General features: G+C 47.7%; 1 protein-coding gene and 1 pseudogene across 2 annotated transcripts in view; one reads left to right on the top strand and one right to left on the bottom strand.

The window, feature by feature from the left end:
• The window catches only part of LOC135971385 (SH3 domain and tetratricopeptide repeat-containing protein 1-like), a 42587-nt gene extending 24320 nt beyond the window's left edge, over positions 1–18267 (bottom strand). The window contains exon 1 of one of the 2 annotated variants that reach the window (XR_012413981.1): positions 15083–15219. The gene's annotated coding sequence lies outside the window, so the exon portion shown is untranslated. Of the gene's footprint in view, positions 1–15082; positions 15220–18214 lie in introns of those variants that run through there. The other variant, XM_073993975.1, reaches the window with a different exon arrangement.
• Positions 17584–19022, top strand: LOC135971384 (uncharacterized; annotated as a pseudogene).
• The last annotated feature ends 1822 nt before the right edge of the window (positions 19023–20844 follow it).

The following is a 20844-nucleotide window of genomic DNA, read 5'->3' as shown; positions in this document are numbered from 1 at the left end:
CCACTTGACGATGCTGCCTGGCGGAAGCCCCTCAATGCGGGACTGGTAGGATCATCTGAAGCTAAGTACAACTTTCCTTTCCACTGTCCTAGGCTCACTCTGCATGCGATTAGAAAGGAATAGCGAATAAAGGAAACCAAAATAATTGCTTAATTTTTAATAAGAAATTTTTAAAAAGTGGGGGTGGTGGCAAAATAGGAGGGAGAGGAGGGGAAGGAAAAAGCAGCCAGTCCCAAATTCTAGTCCAGGGCTCATCCCCGGCCTCCTCACTCAGGCAATCACCAGTCCCCACCTCCTGGGGAGGGGTACTTTCTCCGCTGGATTCACCTACAGGGAAGGCACTGCCACAGGTGTTCAGAAACCAGGAGCACCTTGAAATGGGCAATGTGCTTTGGGTAGGAGACCTACAATTTACCCAAAGAAACCACGGCACAAAAGTGACCCACATAGGAGGGACCAATGGCTGTAAATACTTGGTGGCAAAAACTGATGTCATACCGTCTGTAAAGGAGACACACACCCAAATAAAATTTGCCAAAATAGCATGAAAAAAATTCAGCAGACATCCAGTGCCATTCTGTTACTGAAATATGTATATCCCAAAGCCAGGGACCTCTCTGGAACACTGTCTTTATTTCCACGTTTCATGGAAGATGTTTGAGTGCACTCACGTGTGTCTCAACAAACCTCCAGTCCCTGCTCTAAACCCTGTGACTCCTCAGCAAAACCCAAAAACAAGTATCAGTTTTCCTTCCAAATGGGAAATTTCCTGACCTAGCGAAACCAGCATCAAATCCACTTATTATGAGATAGCTGATTACAGGCAAAGCCCTCTAGTCCAGGATGACTCCCCTCCTGCAGGAGCGGGAAGGATGGGCATAGCACTGGCCTTCCAGACCACATCTCCAGGCAGTTTGAAACCATGGCTGCTCAGGTGAGCCATGATAAAAATCAAAACCAAGTATCTCTGAAAAGTGTGCATGTCAAGACCCAGACCTCGGACCAGACTCAGCAGAAATGGATGTTGCAAGGTTTGTTCAGAGACCTCCTCTCCATACCCCCTCTCCCCGGGACCTCCCTCCTTGCACTAGCGGTCCAGGGCCAATGGACCGCTCCCTTACCTCTAGCCCAGTGCATTTTCAGGACCAGCTCCCAGACTGTACCAGACCCTGAAATGTATTCGCTGAATGCACTATTTCTTGAAATGATCATAAATCACCTGATTATAGCAACAATTGTTTTAAAAGTGTTCTCTCTCTCTCAGGAATCATGCCATGAGTTTGAGCAAGCAGCTTTGCTTCTCTCTACTGCAATTCTATCATTTGCAAAATGTTAACAATTACTGTGTTCACCCATAGCATTGTTGTAAAAAGCCTTAAGACCCACTTCATGTAGCCTGCCCGGAGCACAGACCCTGTCACATGGTAAATGCCCACTGAAGGTGAGTTATCTGTAGCTATTATTACCTGCCCCTCCAGCGAACAAAAGGAGTCGATCAGGTCTCATCGTATCACCATGAAAGGATGTCCATGTAGACTGTGCAGTGGGAGTAGGGGAACTCAATGTTTATCAGGTACTATTTTGTTTTTTACAAAGTGTACATATGTATTTGTAGGTACACTGGAAAAGATCTGGAAGGAAATACACCCAGTGTTAATAGTGACTACCCCAAAGACACATTCATCCAAACACACAACAGAAAAACACTCACTATCTTTCTGTCTTCCATATCATTTGAACTATTTTCAATAAGCATCTATGGCTTTTGTAAAGTTTTTGAAAGCAATTTATTGCATTTTTTTCTGGAGAAACAAGCAGGAGCACGAAAAAGGTGGAAACAGAAGGTAAAATGGAATGGGACTCAATGGAATTGAGTCCCAGCCAGGCTCAGCAGGCACACGAACCACACACCTCTCACTACAACTCAACACCAGCTCTCTCTTCTCTTGGTCCAATGGCCCAAGACTTAGAGATAAAATGTTTATTGTGATCACATCAATCACACCAAGGAACTTGGAACCACCCTTTCAAACTCCTCTCGTTGTGTGTACCTGCCCAGGGCTGTTAGCTTTCCTCCTGTGTCTTTGGCTGGCCTGTAATCCCCTAGCAGTGGAAATGCATCCTGACACTTAGCCATCATCCCCACAACACTCAGCACCGCATAGAGACCAGGGCAGTGATGCCCACTCGGACTGCGATTCACTTATAAAGCAAAGGACCAGGGGCCAGATGCGACTTGTCTTTGGTAACTCACCAGCTGTTGCTTGAACCAGAACAAAGCCAGGTCTCCTGATGCCCAGAAAAGAGCTAGTGCCTGTACCGCTAGAAAAGTGGTGAAAATGTTTTGCTTGCTGTGAAAAGACGCACTACTGGAGAAGATGGGTGCAACTTCTCATGGAGCCACTCAGCCCAGATCACCAGGAAACAGGGCTGCCGGATGACACACTAAGCCCAGATCACCAGGAAACAGGACTGCCATATGAGACACTAAGCCCATCCACTGGAAAGGAAATCTGGCTGGGCAGTAGAAGGAAATTCACACAGGTTACCCCAGCCCAACGGCAGGAACAACATGAAGAAAACAAAAAATAACTGACTGGAAAGCCATAGCCTGGCTAGCAAATTCAAAACAGAGCCACAATCCTAGCAGCACATATCACTGCAACACAGAGCTTCAGTCAGTGTGCTCACACTTTAAGTAGAAAGGTAAAATGTCCATGTTTTTGGAACAAAGGGCTATTTTTATGTGTGTGTGTGATGTCAGAACAAACTGTTGGCAAGGAAATAGAAATAGGCGCCCTTACACATTGACAGTGAGATAACAGTATGGCCCTAACAGAAGGGAATCGAGCAACACCCATCAACATTTAAAATGTGCAGAACCCTGAATCCCACAATTCCATTTCTAGCAATGCATCCTATGAACATATTGATGCAAATATGGAAGAATTACGTACAACTCAGCATTGATTAATCCAAACGGTTGGGAATAACCTAAATATTTACCAGTGGGGAACTGATGGAGAACACTGTTTATCTTATGCCAACATCTGTGTTTTAAAAAGAAGATACATAGGCTGGGTGCAGTCGCTCACACATGTAATCCCAGCACCTTGAGAGGCTGAGGCAGGTGGATCAAGAAGCCAAGATATCCAGACCATCCTGGCCAACACGGTGAAACCCCGTCTCTACTAAAAATACAAAAATAATCTGGGCATAGTGGCGCGCGCCTGTAGTCCCAGCCACTCAGGAGGTTGAGGCAGGAGAATCGCTTGAACCCAGGAGGTGGAGGTTGCAGTGAGCTGAGATCACGCCAGCCTGGTGACAGAGCAAGACTCCATCTTGGAAAAACAAACAAGCAAACAAACAAACAAAACTGGCAACAGTGGTCACAGAGCAGTGATGGGAGTAGGACTGCCTTTCACTCTCCAGGACCTTTTGAATGTCGCTCATATTACATACTCAAAATATATGACTACAGTAAATATTTTCAGAGTAACTATGAAAAACTGGGGAAATAATAATATCTAACACACAGGACTGCTGCATAATTAAAGGATGAAAAACATTAATCACTATCAGAGTTCAAAGGAAGAAAGATTAATTCTAGCTTGGATGTCAGAGCGGGGATCATGTAAAGGAAGTGAGTATTTCAAGTCTTGAAGGATGGAGAAGATTTAAAGAGGCAGAAGTGTGGAGATGATGTCCCAGATGGAGATAAGAACATAGGCGAAGACGATGTCCCAGACGGAAATAAGAACACAGGTGAAGACGATGTCCCAGATGGAGATAAGTACATAGGCAAAGACGATGTCCCAGACGGAAATAAGAACACAGGTGAAGACGATGTCCCAGATGGAGATAAGTACATAGGCAAAGACGATGTCCCAGACGGAAATAAGAACACAGGTGAAGACGATGTCCCAGATGGAGATAAGAACATAGGCAAAGAAGATGAAGAGATGAGAAGGTATAAATTCTAAATGCAGCTCTCAGGCTGGGCTTCAGAACAGCGCTTAGGCAACAAGTTGGAATGCAAGGCTGATGGCGGGAATGGAAACACTGCAACCCAACTTGCATATCACGCCCAGATCATGAGCCTTGAATGCCAAGCCAGGGAACCCGTCCTTGATCTTAACAACAAAAAATCACTGGGCTGGGCGTGTGGCTCACGCCTGTAATCCAGTGCTTTGAGAGGCTGAGGTGAGAGGACTGCTTGAGGCCAGGAGTTTGAAACCACTCTGGACAACACAGCAAGACTCTGACCTTACAAAAAATTTAAAAATTAGCTAGGCAGTGCTGGGATTACAGGTGTGAGCCACCACACCCGGCCTGGTTTCTCTACTTCTAAGGGCACTAATCCTGTCAGACCAGGGCCCACGCTCATGACCTCATCTAACCCTAATCACCTCTCAAAGGTCCTATCCCCTAATACCATCACACTGGCAGTTAGGGTTCCAGTACAAGAATCTGGAGGGGACATTAACATTCAGTTTATAACAATGTCTTTTCAATCCTGTTGAAAAAAACAACCAAATGAGTAGGCAAAGAAGTACCTTATATGTAAACAAGTCAGAACTTTTCATATTTCTGCGAACACATTAAGGTCAATTTAAAATGTCTGATAACAAGAGTCAGAAGCAGAGATAAATGAAAGTTAGTTACTCTGCATTTTAGGCCCACCTTGAGTTGTCTTCCAATGACATTGTGGCACAAAGAACACTGCTTTCTATTCCTGGTTTTGCCACCAAAGAAGCTGGAACATTTCCCTGTATTTCTGTTTATCTTGAAAATCACTGGGCTGACCTAGCAGACCTCCAAGGTCCCTTCCATTCACAAATTCCACAAATAACTTCCTACCAACAGAGGCTACACAAATAAACTACACTGACGAAGGGGAAAGCTAACACTAGCAAACAATGAGATGCACACAAGACAAGACGTATAGAGAAGTGGATCAACCACAAACTGGTGGACGATGAGCCGGCGGGGGATAAAAACACATTCCCTAACGATGGACAGACAGGAAATGGCGCTGAGGTAGTATTGTTGAAGATTTCCTATTTTACAACTTCAAGATAAATGGCCCAATTGTTTATATTCATTCTGATTAAATGTGAACGTGAAAACTTCCTCCAGGGGACACAGACATCTAAAAAGTTCCCAATGTATCCAATTTGTCATTTGATATTTTTACTGACAAGAAAAATGAGGGACTGAATATACAAACAGAACATGCCTGATCATATGTATAAAGACAGAACTCAGACCACAACCTGTAGCTGCCCACCCAGGAAACCAATCCCCTATCTACAGTAAACAGCTAGGAGGCCAGCCAGGCTAGCACATGAGACAGGAAGCCAGACTGCTCTCTCTCCACAACCCAGAAACTAAACCACGATTCTGTCCGTGGCCAGGACTTGACTCAAAACTGACAGCCACCCTAATTTTGGCCCCTATTTCCATTTAGGATAATTCAAAGAAAGCCAAATACACCCCTAACGAATCACATAGGACACCCCACTTCTGCACAGCCGCCTCCAGCCCCCACAACAGCCTCCACTGAGAGCCATTCTTTTCCATCCTGAAGCTTCCCCACTCCTCATCTGCCACTCACTTGCATGTCAGTCTCTGCCACACGCAAGTGATGGTGCCGACTCCCTTGCCACAGCAGCTCTGAGAAAGTCATCTCTGCCTGTCTCATGTGGGCGGCCTTCCTTTATTTCCCCCAAAGAATAAGTCTTAAATGAGGGGCTTCTCTCTCTATGGCCCAGCTACACAATTCAGAAGCCCAGCATGGCAATTCCAAGCCTGGAAAGACCATACACCCCTCAGGTCTTCTTTCCACAAAACACAACTTCCTTGAGTTCTTCAGTCACTCCCCACTAACCGGGGAAGGAACCATGTGTTATGGAAAGATCAAGGGCTTTGAAGTCAAACTTCTGAGTTCATCAAGTACTTCATCTTTCCACTTAAATTACATGGCCCTGCCCAGGCGTGGTGGCTCACACCTGTAATCCCAGCACTTTGGGAGGCCGAGTTGGGCGGATCACCCAAGGTTGGGAGTTCAAGACCAGCCTAACCAACATGGAAAAACCCCGTCCCTACTAAAAATATGAAATCAGCCTGGTGTGGTGGCTCATGCCTGTCATCCCAGCTACTCGGGAGGCTGAGGCAGGAGAATCACTTGAACTTGGGAAGCAGAGGTTGTGGTGAGCCAAGATCACGCCATTGCACTCCAGCCTAGACAAGAAGAGCAAAACTCTGTCTCAAAAAAAAAAAAAAAAAAAAAACAAAACAAATGACGTGACCTTGAACAATTTTCTTAACTTCTCTAAGCTTCTATCTTCATCTTCAATAAAATAATTTTACCTCTAAGATTGCATTAAATGGAATCCCACATGTAAAACAGCTGACAAATATTAGGGACCCAACAGCTGTGTGCTCCTACTGCTGCCCCACTTTACCCCAAGGGAGAAGTGCAAGATGTCCAGAAAAAGCCTGTTGATCCCTACACCTCAGCATCCTGTGTTCACACAAGGCGCAGTGGCATCCAGACTTACCTGGGTCACCCAAAGACAAGCCATGTTTTGATTTGTCAACTTAGGTACACATGGCTTCTAATGTTCACCATATATGATCCATAATTTAGAAGAGATTTTCCTACACTACCCCGCGGTTCTATTTTAGCAGACTTAGATGTGCCATAATAGCTCACTCTCTTAAGCCCTCTTCAGTATCAAAAACAAAACTTTAATCTGTAACACAGTTATCAGCCGTGAAAGTGGAAAAGGTACCTATGAGTCAAAATGACCCTCTGCCCCGCTCCACCCCACCCTACAAAAAGCTGTTCAGGAGTATTTGGGCTGCTTATGAGAATGCTGTCTGTATTCCCAGGAACAGACAAACGCCTACCCTGGTTAGAAGCTGCACTGCTCAGCCTCCAGGGTAGAAAGCTCCCCACACCCTCTACCCAAGGAGAAGAGAAGCAAATGGGGTGGCCAGGCTCCAGGACGTGGACTGTTTAGTGTGGTTTCTGCAGTCCAGGTCACCGCCATGGGTGAAGCTTTTCCTTCCTTCTTTTCCAACCAAGTGGCCAAGGTCCTACGGCTGCTGTAGGGCCTCTTCCCCAGGATGAGACAGCCCAGCCATTCCCCTTCCCTCTTTTTTTTTTTTTTTTTTTTTTTGAGATGGAGTCTCACTCTGTCACCCAATCTGCACTGCAGTGGTGCAATCTTAGCTCACTGCCACCTCTGCCTCCCGGGTTCAAACAATTCTGCCTCAGCCTCCCTGGTAGCTGGAGTTACAGGCGCCCAGCACCACGCCCAGTTAATTTTTATATTTTTAGTACAGATGGAGTTTCAACTTGTTGGCCAGGCTGCTCTCGAACTCCCGACCTCAGGTGATCCACCTGCCTCGGCCTCCCAAAGTGCTGGGATTACAGGCATGAGCCACCGCATCTGGCCGAGTCAGCCCAGAAATCTTGACTTTTTGTTCTGGCAAAATTACTCTCTTCCACGTCTGCCTTCCAAGTAGCTAAATCAGAGATCTGGCCTTGGGGCAGGCTTGAAGAACCCCTGTTTTTTGGTCCTCAAGAGCTCCTACCAGGGTCTGGGACAATTCCAAGACTTGTGTTCTTAAAGAGGAAAGAAACCTCACATACACGGCTCTCGCAGAGCTCAGGCAGAGCTCAGGCAAGGCTTGGGAGGTGGCCCTAAGGTTTGGGTGTGCCATCTATGATAACAGCTAAGAGATCTGAAGCCAGCTGTCTGGGTTCCAACCTCAATTCCAACAGCACTGGCTGTGTGATGTTAGACAACGTCCCCAGCCTCTCTGTGGTTCAGTTTCCTCACTGTAAAAGGGACACAACAATAGAGCTTCTCTAAAAATTAAGTCAATTGGTGCATATAAGGTATTCAGAACAATGCTTGGCACATGGGGGAGTTCAATAGACACGTAATGAACAGAGTAACTTAGCAATTAGTAAATATACTCATCCAGGACAGGCACGGTGGCTCACGCCTGTAATTCCAAAACTTTGGGAGGCTGAGGCGAGAGGATCACTTGAGCCCAGGAGTTTGAGACTAGCATGGGCAACACAGCAATATTCCATCTCTAAAAATGTGTTTCTGTAACATATATGTCTATATAGACTCATATATTCACAGTGTATTTATAATACACAAAATAGCGGAATACAGACTTAACTATTCACAATGGTTACTTCTAGAGAAGGGGAAATGCAAATTTCAGCTTTTTATGCTACACATATATTCTTGTATCATCTGAAATATTTAAGCAAATTGTATGTATAAATTTGCCCCAAAACACATAGCAGAACAATGTAGTTTTGACTCAAAAATCTTCAAATCATGATGGAATTGTCCTGTGAAAGTAAAGTTATAGAGATGAAAAGTCTCCCTCCAGCCTAAATGCTCTTTCATATGACCTATATTACACACACCAATGCAGACGCCCCAATCCTTTCCCCACGGTCATAAGAATTTTTCAGTGAACTGTATTCCCCTTTACAAACTAGATGATAGTTAGAGTTACCAGGCAAGAACGTGGATCCAGTTCTGCTTTTTCAAAGCCCAATGTTCCTCACATAATAGCAATGCATTCTTCAACCGGTCAACTGCCCCCAACACCTGAGCTCTCTGTTGTACACAACTCAGCGAGGCCTGGGAGAAAGCAGGTGCAAATTTCACTTACTCAGTAACAACACATCCCACCTGATTCCTCTGCTGGGCTAGTTCTCAAGTCATCTTTTTCTAAGCTTTCATTCGGCTCTACCACATGTACCTAGGCTGGGTAAAATACTTTACCAGGTTTTTTTTTTTTTGAGATGGAGTTTCACTCTCTAGCCCAGGCTGGAGTGCAGTGACACCATCTCGGCTCACTGTAACCTCCACCTCCCGGGTTCAAACGATTCTCCTGCTTCAGCCTCTCAAGTAGCTGGGACTACAGGCACACCCAGGACTACCACCACACCCAGCTAATTTTTGTATTTTTAGCAAAGATGGGGTTTCACCATATTGGCCAGGCTGGTCTCAAACTCCTGACCTCATGATCCGTCCGCCTTGGCCTCCCAAAGTGCTGGGAATACAGGCGTAAGTCACCGCACCTGGCCTACTTTACCAGTTTTATTCCTGAATTAAACCTGTTATTACTATCAATAACGTCAATCAGTGCCATTTCATTCACCGTATGACACACACACACAAAGCACTCCATACTCGCTCCACCTATCTGCTTTTCTGCAATGGCCACAGTGTTCCCCATCTTACATGAGAGGCACACACAAAGACAATGACTTCTCCAAGGTTTTGTAATTCACAATCAGTGGCAGAACCAACATGACCAACCACGTCTGGCCAAGGCCTGTGTTTCAGCCACACCATCTGGTTGCTGCCCCAAGGCTCAATGGGCAAGTAACAGATCACTCCGATTGCAGAGGCTTCAGAAATGCCTTCCACCATGGTACAATGGACGGTTCGCTCTCAGAAGGGGAGGCAGGGGTGGAATCAGCACACAGTTCTGCTAGGTTTCTCATGCAGGGCACAGACTATGTGTATTTTGTGCCTTGCTTTGCAGTTGAAATGTCTCCTGCCCCCTGTACAACAGCTTTCTTTGTCCTCTCCACATAAAAGTACAACTGAGGTCCTCAGGGGAAGGCAGTGATCACTGCCCTGTGCCACACCTGACTGATGTCCAAACAAGTGGACACACAGGCTCTTCTCTTATGGCCCAGGCTGCCCCCATCTGCTAAGCATCAACAACTACACATAGGATTTGCAGAACATGAATGACATGGAGGTGACTGCTTTATCTCTGTTGAAAACTTACTGCACTCTCTTAAAAAAGGGAATTCAGGAAAAACTGAACATTTGAGGCTGGCTGGCTGTAATCTTCAGCTGCTGAGAAAGCCTCAGCTGCTCGGTTCCACTGTGGAAATCCAACTCCTCCCTCAAAGTCCAACTCAAGTACACCTCCTCTGCGGTGACTGCCCCTTCCTCCCTTTCACAAGCATGTGTTCTCTCTGCAGTCCCAGAGCATTCTATCGCCACCTCTGGAGCCACACTGTCCCAGCCTACAGCCAGCTCAGCGCACAGCTGCCTCTCCCTTTGTGTACCTGCAGGCCCCACCTGGGCTGGAAGGCTGCCTCCTTCTCCTCCGCACAGAGGCGGCACTCAGGAACTACTGAATGAGGGAGGGAGTGGATGAGCAAGATCAGCCAAGGGCTACAGGGAGTGACCTGCAGCTCCCAGCAGGAACAGCCCCTGCCCTGCCAATCCGGAGGTGCTGGCTCTGTTCTCAGCAGGGCCGCTAAAAGCTCCCTTATAACAGCTCTAGGACACGACGGTCAACTTGGTGTCAGGCCCTAGAGACACCGAAACTCCTAACAAATAAAGAGGCCGCGTATGCAGCATGCTCGTTAAAAGCACAGGCTTCGGAGTCAGAGCTTGAATTCCGCTTATTATGTGACCTTGAGCAAGTTACTCAATGCATCAGTCTCATTTTGTCACCGGCAAAATGAGGACATTATCTGCCACACAGTGTTGCTGAAAAAGTAAGAGAGGTGACAGACGCAAAGTGCTTGGCACTTACTTACTCTTATTGGTTTATTACAAAGAAGAGAACACGGGAACAGCCAAATGCAAGAGAGGCACAGGGCACACCACGGGGCAGAGAGGTCGAGGCTCCCATGCCTGGAAGTGCCACCTCCCCAGCACCAAATGAGTTCACCAAACCAGAAGCTCCCCAAACCCAGTATTTAGAGGGTTTTATGGAGTTTTAATAACATCAACATGATTAAGTCACTGGCTACCCGTGACTAGCTCAATCTCCAGCCTGTCTCATCTCCCCTCCCAGAGGTAGGTGTGGGGCTGACATGTCCAACTCTATAATCATGACTCATCTTTCTGGCAACCAGCCCTGATCCTGAACCTGTCTAGGGGCCGAAGCCCCCTGTCATCTCATTATCATACAAAAGACACTCCTATCGCCCCAGAGATTCCCAAAGTCTTAGAAGCTCTTGTGTCAGGTATTGAAACCTAAGACCAAATATTATAACCAATGATGTTCCTATCACTCAGGAAATTACAAGGGTTTTAGAAGCTGTGGGCCAAAAACCAGGAAGAATACTAAATATATACACTATTATACTATGTATCCCACTATCACAATAATTTTTTTTGAGACAGAGTCTACCTCTGTTGCCCAGGTTGGAGTGCAGTGGTGCAATCTCAGCTTATGGTGCGATCTCAGCTCACTGCAACCTCCACCTCTCAGGTTCAAGCAATTCTTGTGCCTTATCCTCCTGAGTAGCTGGAACTACAGGTGTGCAACACTACAACTGACTAATTTTTGTATTTTTTAGTAGAGACGGGGTTTCACTGTGTTGGCCAGGCTGGCCTTCAACTCCTGGCCTCAAGTGATCTGCCCACCTCGGCCTCCCAAAAATCTGGGATAAGTCACGAGCCACCGTGCCTGGCCTCACTAGCACAATAATTATACTGAGAGGATGGGGGAGAAAAACGTGGGCAACAGGAGGAGCGGGGAAGGTAAGCAGCCTGAATCCTTGTCTTCCATAGTAGGACACCTCCCTGTCTTTCACACAATCTAGAAGAACGAGCTAAAACATAAACACAGTAACCTCCAAGGAGCAGGGATCAGAGTGGAGAAGGGTAAGGTGGGGGATTGCTGGGTTTTGTCCTAAGCCTTGTTAATTTCTGACTCTTAGAACTGTAGGCCTGTACAACTTTGCTAAAAATGAGTATTTACCTGTAATCCCAGCACTTTGGGAAGCCAACGTGGGCGGATCACGAGGTCAGGAGATCGAGACCATCCTGGCTAACACGGTGAAACCCCGTCTCTACTAAAAATACAAAATACTAGCCAGGCGTGCTGGCAGGCGCCTGTAGTCCCAGCTACTCAGGAGGTTGAGGCAGGAGAATGGTGTGAACCCAGGAGGCGGAGCTTGCAGTGAGCTGAGACTATGCCACTGCACTCCAGCCTGGGCGACAGAGCGAGACTCCATCTCAAAAAAAAAAAAAAAGAGTATTTAGTTTTTAAACAAAATCTGATATTTGACCAACAACAATAGTATATTAAGTGATATGGTTTTTTGTTTTTGTTTGAGAGAGGGTCTTGCTCTGTTGCCTGGGCTGGAGTGCGGTGGTATAATTCTAACTTACTACAGCCTCAAATTATTGGGATCAGGTGATCAACCTCTCGAGCAGCTAGAACCACAGGTGTGCACCACCATGCCCAGCATTCTTTCTCTCTTTTTTTTTTTTTTTTTGGTAGAGGTGGAGGTCTTGCTATGTTGCTGGTCTTAAATTGCTGACCTCAGTGGATCCTACTGCCTCAGCCTCCCTAAGTTCTGGGATTACAGGTGTGAGCCACCACACCAGGCCAAAGTGGTGTATAATAAAATTTTTTGGAATCCAACCACTTTGAAAAAGTATGGAGAGCTATAAATCATCTCCCCATAAACACACATGGATGCAGATACACAAAATTGTTGCACAGGATTTTGGGGACTTCATAAAGTCCTGAAAGCCAGGTTAAAAACCTTAGGACTATACATTCTGGTTTCTTTTTTTTTCTTTTTTTTTTTTTTTTGAGACAGTCTTGCTTTGTCATTCAGGCTGGAGTGCAGTGGCGTGATCTCCGCTCACTGCAAGGTCTGCCTCCCAGGTTCACGCCATTCTCCTGCCTCAGCCTCCCGAGTACCTGGGACTACAGGCGCCCGCCACCATGCCCGGCTAATTTTTTGTATTTTTAGTAGAGGCAGGGTTTCACCATAGCCAGGATGGTCTCAATCTCCTGACCTCGTGATCCACCCTCCTCGGTCTCCCAAAGTCTGGGATTACAGGCGTGAACCACCGCGCCCGGCCCTAGATTCTGGTTTATTAAAGGAAATGCATTTCAAGTCAGAGTTTGTCATTTATTGCACAGGAAAATAAAAACTTAGTTAAGAAAATCAAAAACACCCACATGATAAAATGAGGTCCTACTTGGTTTTAAACTACTTGGTGACCACCATCAGTTGTTTGCTTGACCACAGGATGCACCTAATTCCTAACTATGAATAAAGGTACAAACATTGTTTATTGGGCTTTTGGCTTCAGCCTTGAAACAATCAGATTCTCTCAAACTCAGGAATGTGAATCGCTGTTGGGTTGATGCAGCTGTTTCCATTCTAGAAATGGACCTGGAATCATGTACTTTTCGCCCATGAAGAGTCCTTTGTGCAAAACTTGAAAAGGGAAGGTCCCAAATTCCCCATATGGTATTTCTTCCAGTAGAGGAATTACTCTAATGACTTCTTAGCAAAACTTACATGATCAGGGCAGGCCATCAAAATACTCCAGAAAACAAAGTTTAGCTCCATTTCTGATGGACCTGTCTCCACTGCTATCAGTCTCACCAACAGCCTCACATCAAGTCAGAGGAACGGTTTTTTCATTTAAGAAGGATCTTCATGGCTGGGTGTGGTCGCTCACGCCTGTAATCCCAGCACTTTGGGAGGCCAAGTTGGGTGGATCACGAGGTCAGGATTTTGTGACCAGCCTGGCCAACATACTGAAACCCCGTCTGTACTAAAAATACAAAAATTAGCCAGGCTTGGTGGCACGTGCCTGTGGTCCCAGCTACTTAGGAGGCTGAGGCAGGAGAACTGCTTGAACCTGGGAGGTGGAAGTTGTGGTGAGCCAAGACTGCACCACTGCACTTCAGCCCGGGCAAGAGAATGAGACTCCGTCTCAAAAGAAAAAAAAAAAAAAAAAAAAAAAGGGACCTTCATGTTCCTGCCAACTTGCAAAAAAATTAAATAAATAAATAAATAAATAATTGATATCTGTTAACCAGAGGTGACAAAAAGCACCTCCCAGGCTGCTGTAGTAAGTGGATCCGTAACTGTGGTGGGAGATTCCAACCCCCGAGACCTGTGACTATGTCGTGCAGCAAAAGGGCTTGGCCACAGGCCTTAGGAAGAGTATCCTGGGCTATCCAGGGAGGTCCAATCTAATCCCATGAGCCTCTAAGAGCATAGAACTGGCCAGGCGCGGTGGCTCACACCCGTAATCTCCACACTTTGGAAGGCTAAGGCAGGCAGATCACGAGATCAAGAGATGGAGACCATCCTGGCTAAAATGGTGAAACCCATCTCTACTAAAAATACAAAAATTAGTTGGGTGTCATCGCGGGCAACTGTAGTCCCAGCTACTCAGGAGGCTGAAGCAGGGGAATCACTTGAACCCAGGAGGTAGAGGTTGCAGTGAGCTGAGATCATGCTACTGCACTCCAGCCTGGGCAACAGTGCGAGATTCCATCTCAAAAAAATATTTTAAAATAGGGAATAGAACTTTCTCCGAGTGCAAGAAGAGAAATGCACAAAGGGGAACGGGAGAGCCTGACCAGGTCCCTGGCCTACCTAGTCCTGAGCTGATGGGACCACGTACAAAGACCAGATAGAGGCCTCAGGAGCTGAGGGCAGCTCCCAACAGATGGAGAGCAAGGGAACAGACACCTCAGTCCTGCAACCACAAGGAACTATATTTGGCCAAAAGCACTTGGAAACAATTCTCCAGTGAGGAATGCAGCCCAGCCCACATGGTGATTTTTGCCCAGTCACATCCACGTCAGTCTTCTGCCCCATAGAACTGTGAGATGATACAATTTCAATTGTTTTAAGCCACTAAATTTGTGGAAATGTGGTAAAGCAGCAACAGAAATGAATACAGTGATTCACGTGGAAACCCCTAGAAGAGTTCCTGGCACAGTGTTGACACCTGACAAGCGTTTCCTGATTTCCTTACATCGCAAGGCAGGGCTGGCCACACTCCATCCAAAACAATAAATGATAGACTTGTTCTGACAAAACAGATTCAGTGAATTATAAATGGCCCAGAACACCTACAAATTTTAGGTTTCAGGTAAGTGATTGCCTTTCTTTTCACTTAGAAGCCTCCCAATGCTCATCTTACTGATAAACTCTAAGTACCAGGCAGGAGACTAAACACCAGACAAACCCAGCCCCAGATGCCCCAAGGGAGCCCATCCCAGCACTCACTCTCCGCTGCACTGAAATGATGTCCAGGTCAGTTTATCCCACTAGACCAAGAACTCCAGCTCTCCACGTGTGAGTCACCAGTGCTGCCTCTGCATCTCTGCTTCTAGGATGGTGCTTCTGCACTTCACAGGAAATCTGTATCAATGTTTGTCAACACTATATATGACAGTGTCACTTAATATCTGCACAGAAAACATAAATTCTTTGAGGACCAGGGCTGGGTTTATTAGCCTTTGTAATCCCACTGCCACTGTCTGAGACATCAGAGGCACTCGGTAGAAGTTGGTGAAGAGAAAGAAAAGGCAGAGGAGAGACAGGAAAGCAGGACCAACACCGCAGACACAGATTCTGAGGTGGCCGGAGGAGAGGCAGGGCAGAGAAACTTCCTGGATGCTGGAATGGGGTTCACTGTGATATCTGCTGCTGGATTTCAAATGTCAAAGGTGACGCTTTGCTGACCTTGACCTCTGACTGCCCTTTAGCTTTCCCAACCTCAACACAGGGCACTTAGAAACTGCAATGTCAAGAAATTATGCTTCATTAAAGCATGGGAATGTTATTTACATGGACGTTCATTACTGAATTTTTTACATGGGAATGTAAATAATTGAAGAGATTGTTAAAGATTAAATCATGCACATTCAATAACTTTGTAAAATATTAATGATAACTGAAACACAAATTTTGATGTTCCCCAAAAATGCTAAAATATAAAAAAATACTGGCCAATTAAAGATAGAAAACAATCCTAATGCAGCTCCCCAACAGACACATTAAAACTTCTCTATACATTAAATATTTCGGATTTCAAAGGAAAACCCAGATTCATTCCATTCTTAATATGGCGTTAAAAAAAAAAATCTTAGGTAATACAATATTTCATTTAAAATTTACAAAATTCCATTACATTCATTATTTCATTTGATCCTCAAAACAATCTCCTGAGTTAGGCAGAACAGGTATTATTAACAACTAACTCCATTTTACAGGTAAGGGAACTGAAGTTCAGCAAGTACTTGGGCTTAACAAAAGCTTTAATAGGGCCACATATCAAAACCAAATCCTCTGCTCAAAAGAACTAGAATAAGTTATCTTTTACATATTATTCATACTTATATCCTGTCAATATCCAAAAATGTTTTGAGGTAGCCTGCAATAATAGACACCTATCCAATAAAAACATTAAAACGAAAAACAGGGGGAAAAAAAAACAGCAGGTGACATGGGAGACAGACGAAGGTAGATAGCAAAGACTGAGACTTATAATCTAAGAAAACTTCATCTCTGACCTTCCAGTTCCAGGGAGATAACGCTAAGGAAACAAGATGGTTTATAGACTCATAAACTGACAAAAGAGAGGTTGCATCAGTTCTTAACTCTGAAACACTCCTAGCAGCCACAGCAAATCTCTAGGACAACATACCAATGGCATCAAAGCAAGAGTATACTTCGGGATAGAGTGAATTAAGTTCCCTGTTTGGGACCCAGGCCAGGGCTAGAGAAAAGAACTCTGAAATGTAGAGCTCAAAAATACATCCTCTGTCGGCCAGGCGCAGTGGCTCACACCTGTAATCCCCAGCACTCTGGAAGGCCGAGGCGGGCAGATCACGAAGTCAGGAGATGGAGACCATCCTGCCTAGCACAGTGAAATCCTGTTTCTACTAAAAATACAAAAAATTAGCCGGGCATGGTGGCAGGCGCCTATAGTCCCAGCTGCTTGGGAGGCTGAGGTAGGAGAATGGAGTGAAGCCAGGAGGCGGAGCTTGCAGTGGGCCAAGATCCTGCCACTGCACTCCAGCATGGGCAACAGAGCAAAACTCCGTCACCAAAAAAAAAAAAAAAAAAAAAAAAAAACATATATATATATATATATATACCCTCTGTCTTCTCCATACCCATGTGTCCCCTTCTGTGAGAGACTTCCTTACACCATTGCGGGGAAGAGAATTTTTCTCTGCTATATTTGCTTGAAAGAATTAAAGGTGTAGGGCAAAAATTCTTGGAAATTATGTAGTTTACGATCCTCAAAAGTGAGAAAAATGAAGCCCAGAAGAGAAGGCCTTCCAGGAAAATTCCAGAGCCAGAGGTAGACCCAGTACATTGTTTTTGTTTTTGTTTTGAGAGGAAGTCTCACTCTATGGCCCAGGCTGGAGTGCAGTGCAGCCATTTCACTCACTGCCACCTCCGCCTCCTGGGTTCAAGCTATTCTCCTGCCTCAGCCTCCTGAGGAGCTGCGATTACAGGCGCCCACCACCACACCCAACTAATTTTTGTATTTTTAGTAGAGACAGGGTTTCACCATGTTGGCCAGGTTGGTCTCCAACTCCTGACCTCAAGTGATCCGCCTGCCTAGACCTCCCAAAGTCCTCGGATTACAGGCGTGAGCCACCGTACCAGGCAGACCTGTTAAGTTTTAATCAAGTACTCTGAACTATGCAACAAACGCTAGGAAGTAATAGAAAAAAAATTAATCTAAAAACCCTCTGGAGAGTCAAGGAATTGCAGATTTAAAATAGCACGAATACTTGGATTCACGGTATTGAAAAAGGACCTCGCATTTACCCACGCGCGCGGGTCCACGCAGCCACCTATATAGGTGACAAAACACTCAGGAAGCCCTCATGCGGGGCCGGGAAAGAGCCCCCACGCAGAGTCACGGACTCCCTCGTCCGAAGGTCCGCGCAGTCCCCTCGGTGAGTCTAGGGAAGCAGTCTCGCTGCGAGGGAGGGCGAGGAGGGCGGCGGAGTCTCCCTCTCGCGGTGGCCCGGACCCCGCCCCACGAGTGGGCCCTCGCAGGGCCCCCTCTGCTGCACGCGGGGACCAGCCACGCTGCGGGGAACCGGGCAGAAGCCAGCGCCTGGGTCCATGCAGTCCCCTCCGCGGCAGACGCGGGGAGCCGGGGAGCAGTAGGGACCGGCCCTCACCCGCAGGGCGACCAGGACACCCCGCGGGCCCACGAGGTACCGCAGCAGGCGCTAAGCCCCCGGTGCCGCCCAAGGCCGAGACAAAGCCCTGGAGCAAGGACCCCGGATCCCAACCTCAGACCCTGCGGAGCCCAGCTCGGAGCCGCCAGGCGCGGGGCAGAGACCCCCGCCCGGTCCGGAGACCCCGTCGCCCGTCGCGCCCTCTCACCTCAGGCTGCCGCCTCGCAGCGCTCGCTCCTCGCCGCGGCGCCTGGGCCGACTGGAGCGCAGCTGAGCAGCCGACAGAGCCGCGGCAGCCTCAACAATGGAGCCCCGGGGCGGGGCCGCCGCCGCCGCTTCAGCCCGTGTTCCCCGCTCAGGATCCGGCTCGGATCAACGAGCTGCAGCTGGCGCGGGGTTGCGGCCGGGAAACACACCGCGCAGGTGCACACGGCCCAGCCCGCCGCCCGCAGCCCCGCCCCCAGCGGAGCCGGGCGCCCAGGGCCCGCCCCCCGGGCAATGGGGAGCGAGCTGCGCGGAGAGGGCGGGGCCTGGGGGAACAAAGGCAGGTTGGGCGGGGCGGCGCTGGGACTGGGCGTGCGGTGTCCCGCGGGAGGACCGGACCCAAGAGCTGGCCGGATCCTGGCCTCCTAGAAGACCCAGCTCAACGTCCACCTGCAGTCTGCCCTACAGGACGCGCTCATCTCAAGCCCAGAACTCAGGCTTTTAGGGCAGAGAGCGAGAGACAGGCTTGCTTTACAAAAAAGGAAACTGAGGTTCAAGGAATAGGATTGCCTGCTGCCCGAAGTCACGTAGTCCCATTCACTCGTTCACCTTGTCATTCAGCAAACATTTGGAAGCACGTATGGTGGGCGTTAGGAGTGAAGTAGGGCCAGGCGCGGTGGCTCGCTCCTGTAATCCCAGCAGTTTGTGGGACGGAGGCAGGTGGATCACTTGAGGCCAGGAGTTCGAAACCAGCCTGGCCAACAAGATGAAACCCCATCTCTGCTAAAAATAAAAAAACTTAGCCGATCGTGGTGACGCGTCCCTATGGTCCCAGTTACTGGGAAGACTGAGGCAGGAGAATCGTTTGAGCCCGGGAGGTGGAGGTTGCAGTGAGCTGAGATGGTGCCACTGCATGCGCTCCAGCCTGGGCGACAGAATGAGACTCTGTCTCCAAAAAAAAAAAAAAAAAAATTAATAGAGGGGAAGTAAAAACGAACTTAGGCCTTCCCTGAAGGAGCTCGGCCAAGGAGTACCTGAAATGTCTCTGCATCTCTTTAAGGTCTGATAAAGGAACCAGGAGCAAGCGCTAATCACTTCCCTTTCCTACCTCAGAACTTTCATGTGTTTGCTGTTCCCAGCCTGAAATGCCAAGTACCAATGGTATTTATTTATTTATTTATTTATAGAAATGAGGTCTCCCTATGTTGCCCAGGCTGGTCTCAAACTCCTGGCCTCAAGCTATCCTCTCGTCTCAGCCTCCCAAAGTATTGGGATTGCAGGCATGAACCACTGTCCCAGCCCTGATCGTCTTTAAAACGTCTTTCCTCATCTTATTTGAGTTTCCTGCTCCATGTGACCCCACACCCTTGGTTTCCCTGTACTTCCATAGCTGCTCCTCGGTGGGTCCTGGGGACCCACCCCCTTCTCTGCCCAACTTGTATATGTCTGGACTCAGGCCAAATGCCCTTCCATTTGCAGTGGGCACTGCCACAAGAAATCTCATGCCTTTCCAGGCTTCACAAACCATCCACATGCTCTGCTGCCTGCCAGAGACATCCATCCCAGTCAGATGCCCAGCCCTGACCTTTCCCAAAGGCCCAGCTGGACACAGGGAAACATCTCAAATTTTCCGCGGGCCAAACAGAGTGCTTTATTAGTGCCCTAACCTGCTCATCCACATTCTTGTGATTCTCAGTGAACAGCCCCTCCATCCACCCAGCTGCTCAGGTGAAAATCTCAAATCCTCCTCCAGTCCTTCCTCCTGGAACCTCTCATGCAGCCCTCTGCCTTCCTAGGACACTGAGCACGCCTCACTCCCAGTGCCAGCTGGGGTGCTGTCTGAGTGGCTGCCACCCACTTGGCATGAAGTGTGACCTCTCGCCCGGTGTGGTGGCTTATGCCTGTAGTCACAGCACTTTGGGAGGCTGATGTGGGCAGATCGCTTGAGGCCAGGAGACTGGGACCAGCCGGGCCAATATGGTGAAACTAAAATACAACAATTAGCCAGGCATGGTAATGTATGCCTATCATCCCAGCTACCCTACCCAGGAGGCTGAGGCAGGAAAATTGCTTGAACCTGGGAGGCAGAGGTTGCAGTGAGCCAAGGTCACACCACAGCACTCCAGCCTGGGCAACAGAGCGGGACTCTGTCACAAATTTTAAAAAAGAAGAAGGAGGAGAAGAAGAAGAAGGAGAAGAAGTGTGACCTCTCTAAGGCAAGGCAGTGTCCCACTCTGATTCACTTCCATGTGTAAAACAGGACCTGCGCCCTGAAGGCACTCACTCAGGAAGGCTGCTGGGATGGGTGGATGCACAGTTCAGGTCTTCATGGTGGCTGGGGCTGACCCCATCCCCATCGCTCTTCGCACACACACCTGCACACTCATCACTCCCACGCTCACACCCACCACTGAAAGCCTGGCCCCTAATCTGATTTGCCTAACAAGGTCCCTGGATGAACAACACATGCTTCCCTACCTCTCCCCTGCTAGGGCCCCACCGTGTTCTGGGATGTACTCAGGGATCAGGAGAACAAAACCTCAGGGAGTGAAAGGACATGCCAGGGTGCAGGCCTCTGCATCCCCCTCCATGCCCTCACCCCTGCCTGACACACCCTCACCCCTGTACCTGGCC

The sequence above is a fragment of the Macaca fascicularis genome, chromosome 6, assembly GCF_037993035.2.
Source record: "Macaca fascicularis isolate 582-1 chromosome 6, T2T-MFA8v1.1".
Lineage (NCBI taxonomy): Eukaryota > Metazoa > Chordata > Mammalia > Primates > Cercopithecidae > Macaca > Macaca fascicularis.
The sequence above is the reverse complement of the archived record's forward strand: the minus strand, read 5'-3'. Positions and strand labels throughout refer to the sequence as shown.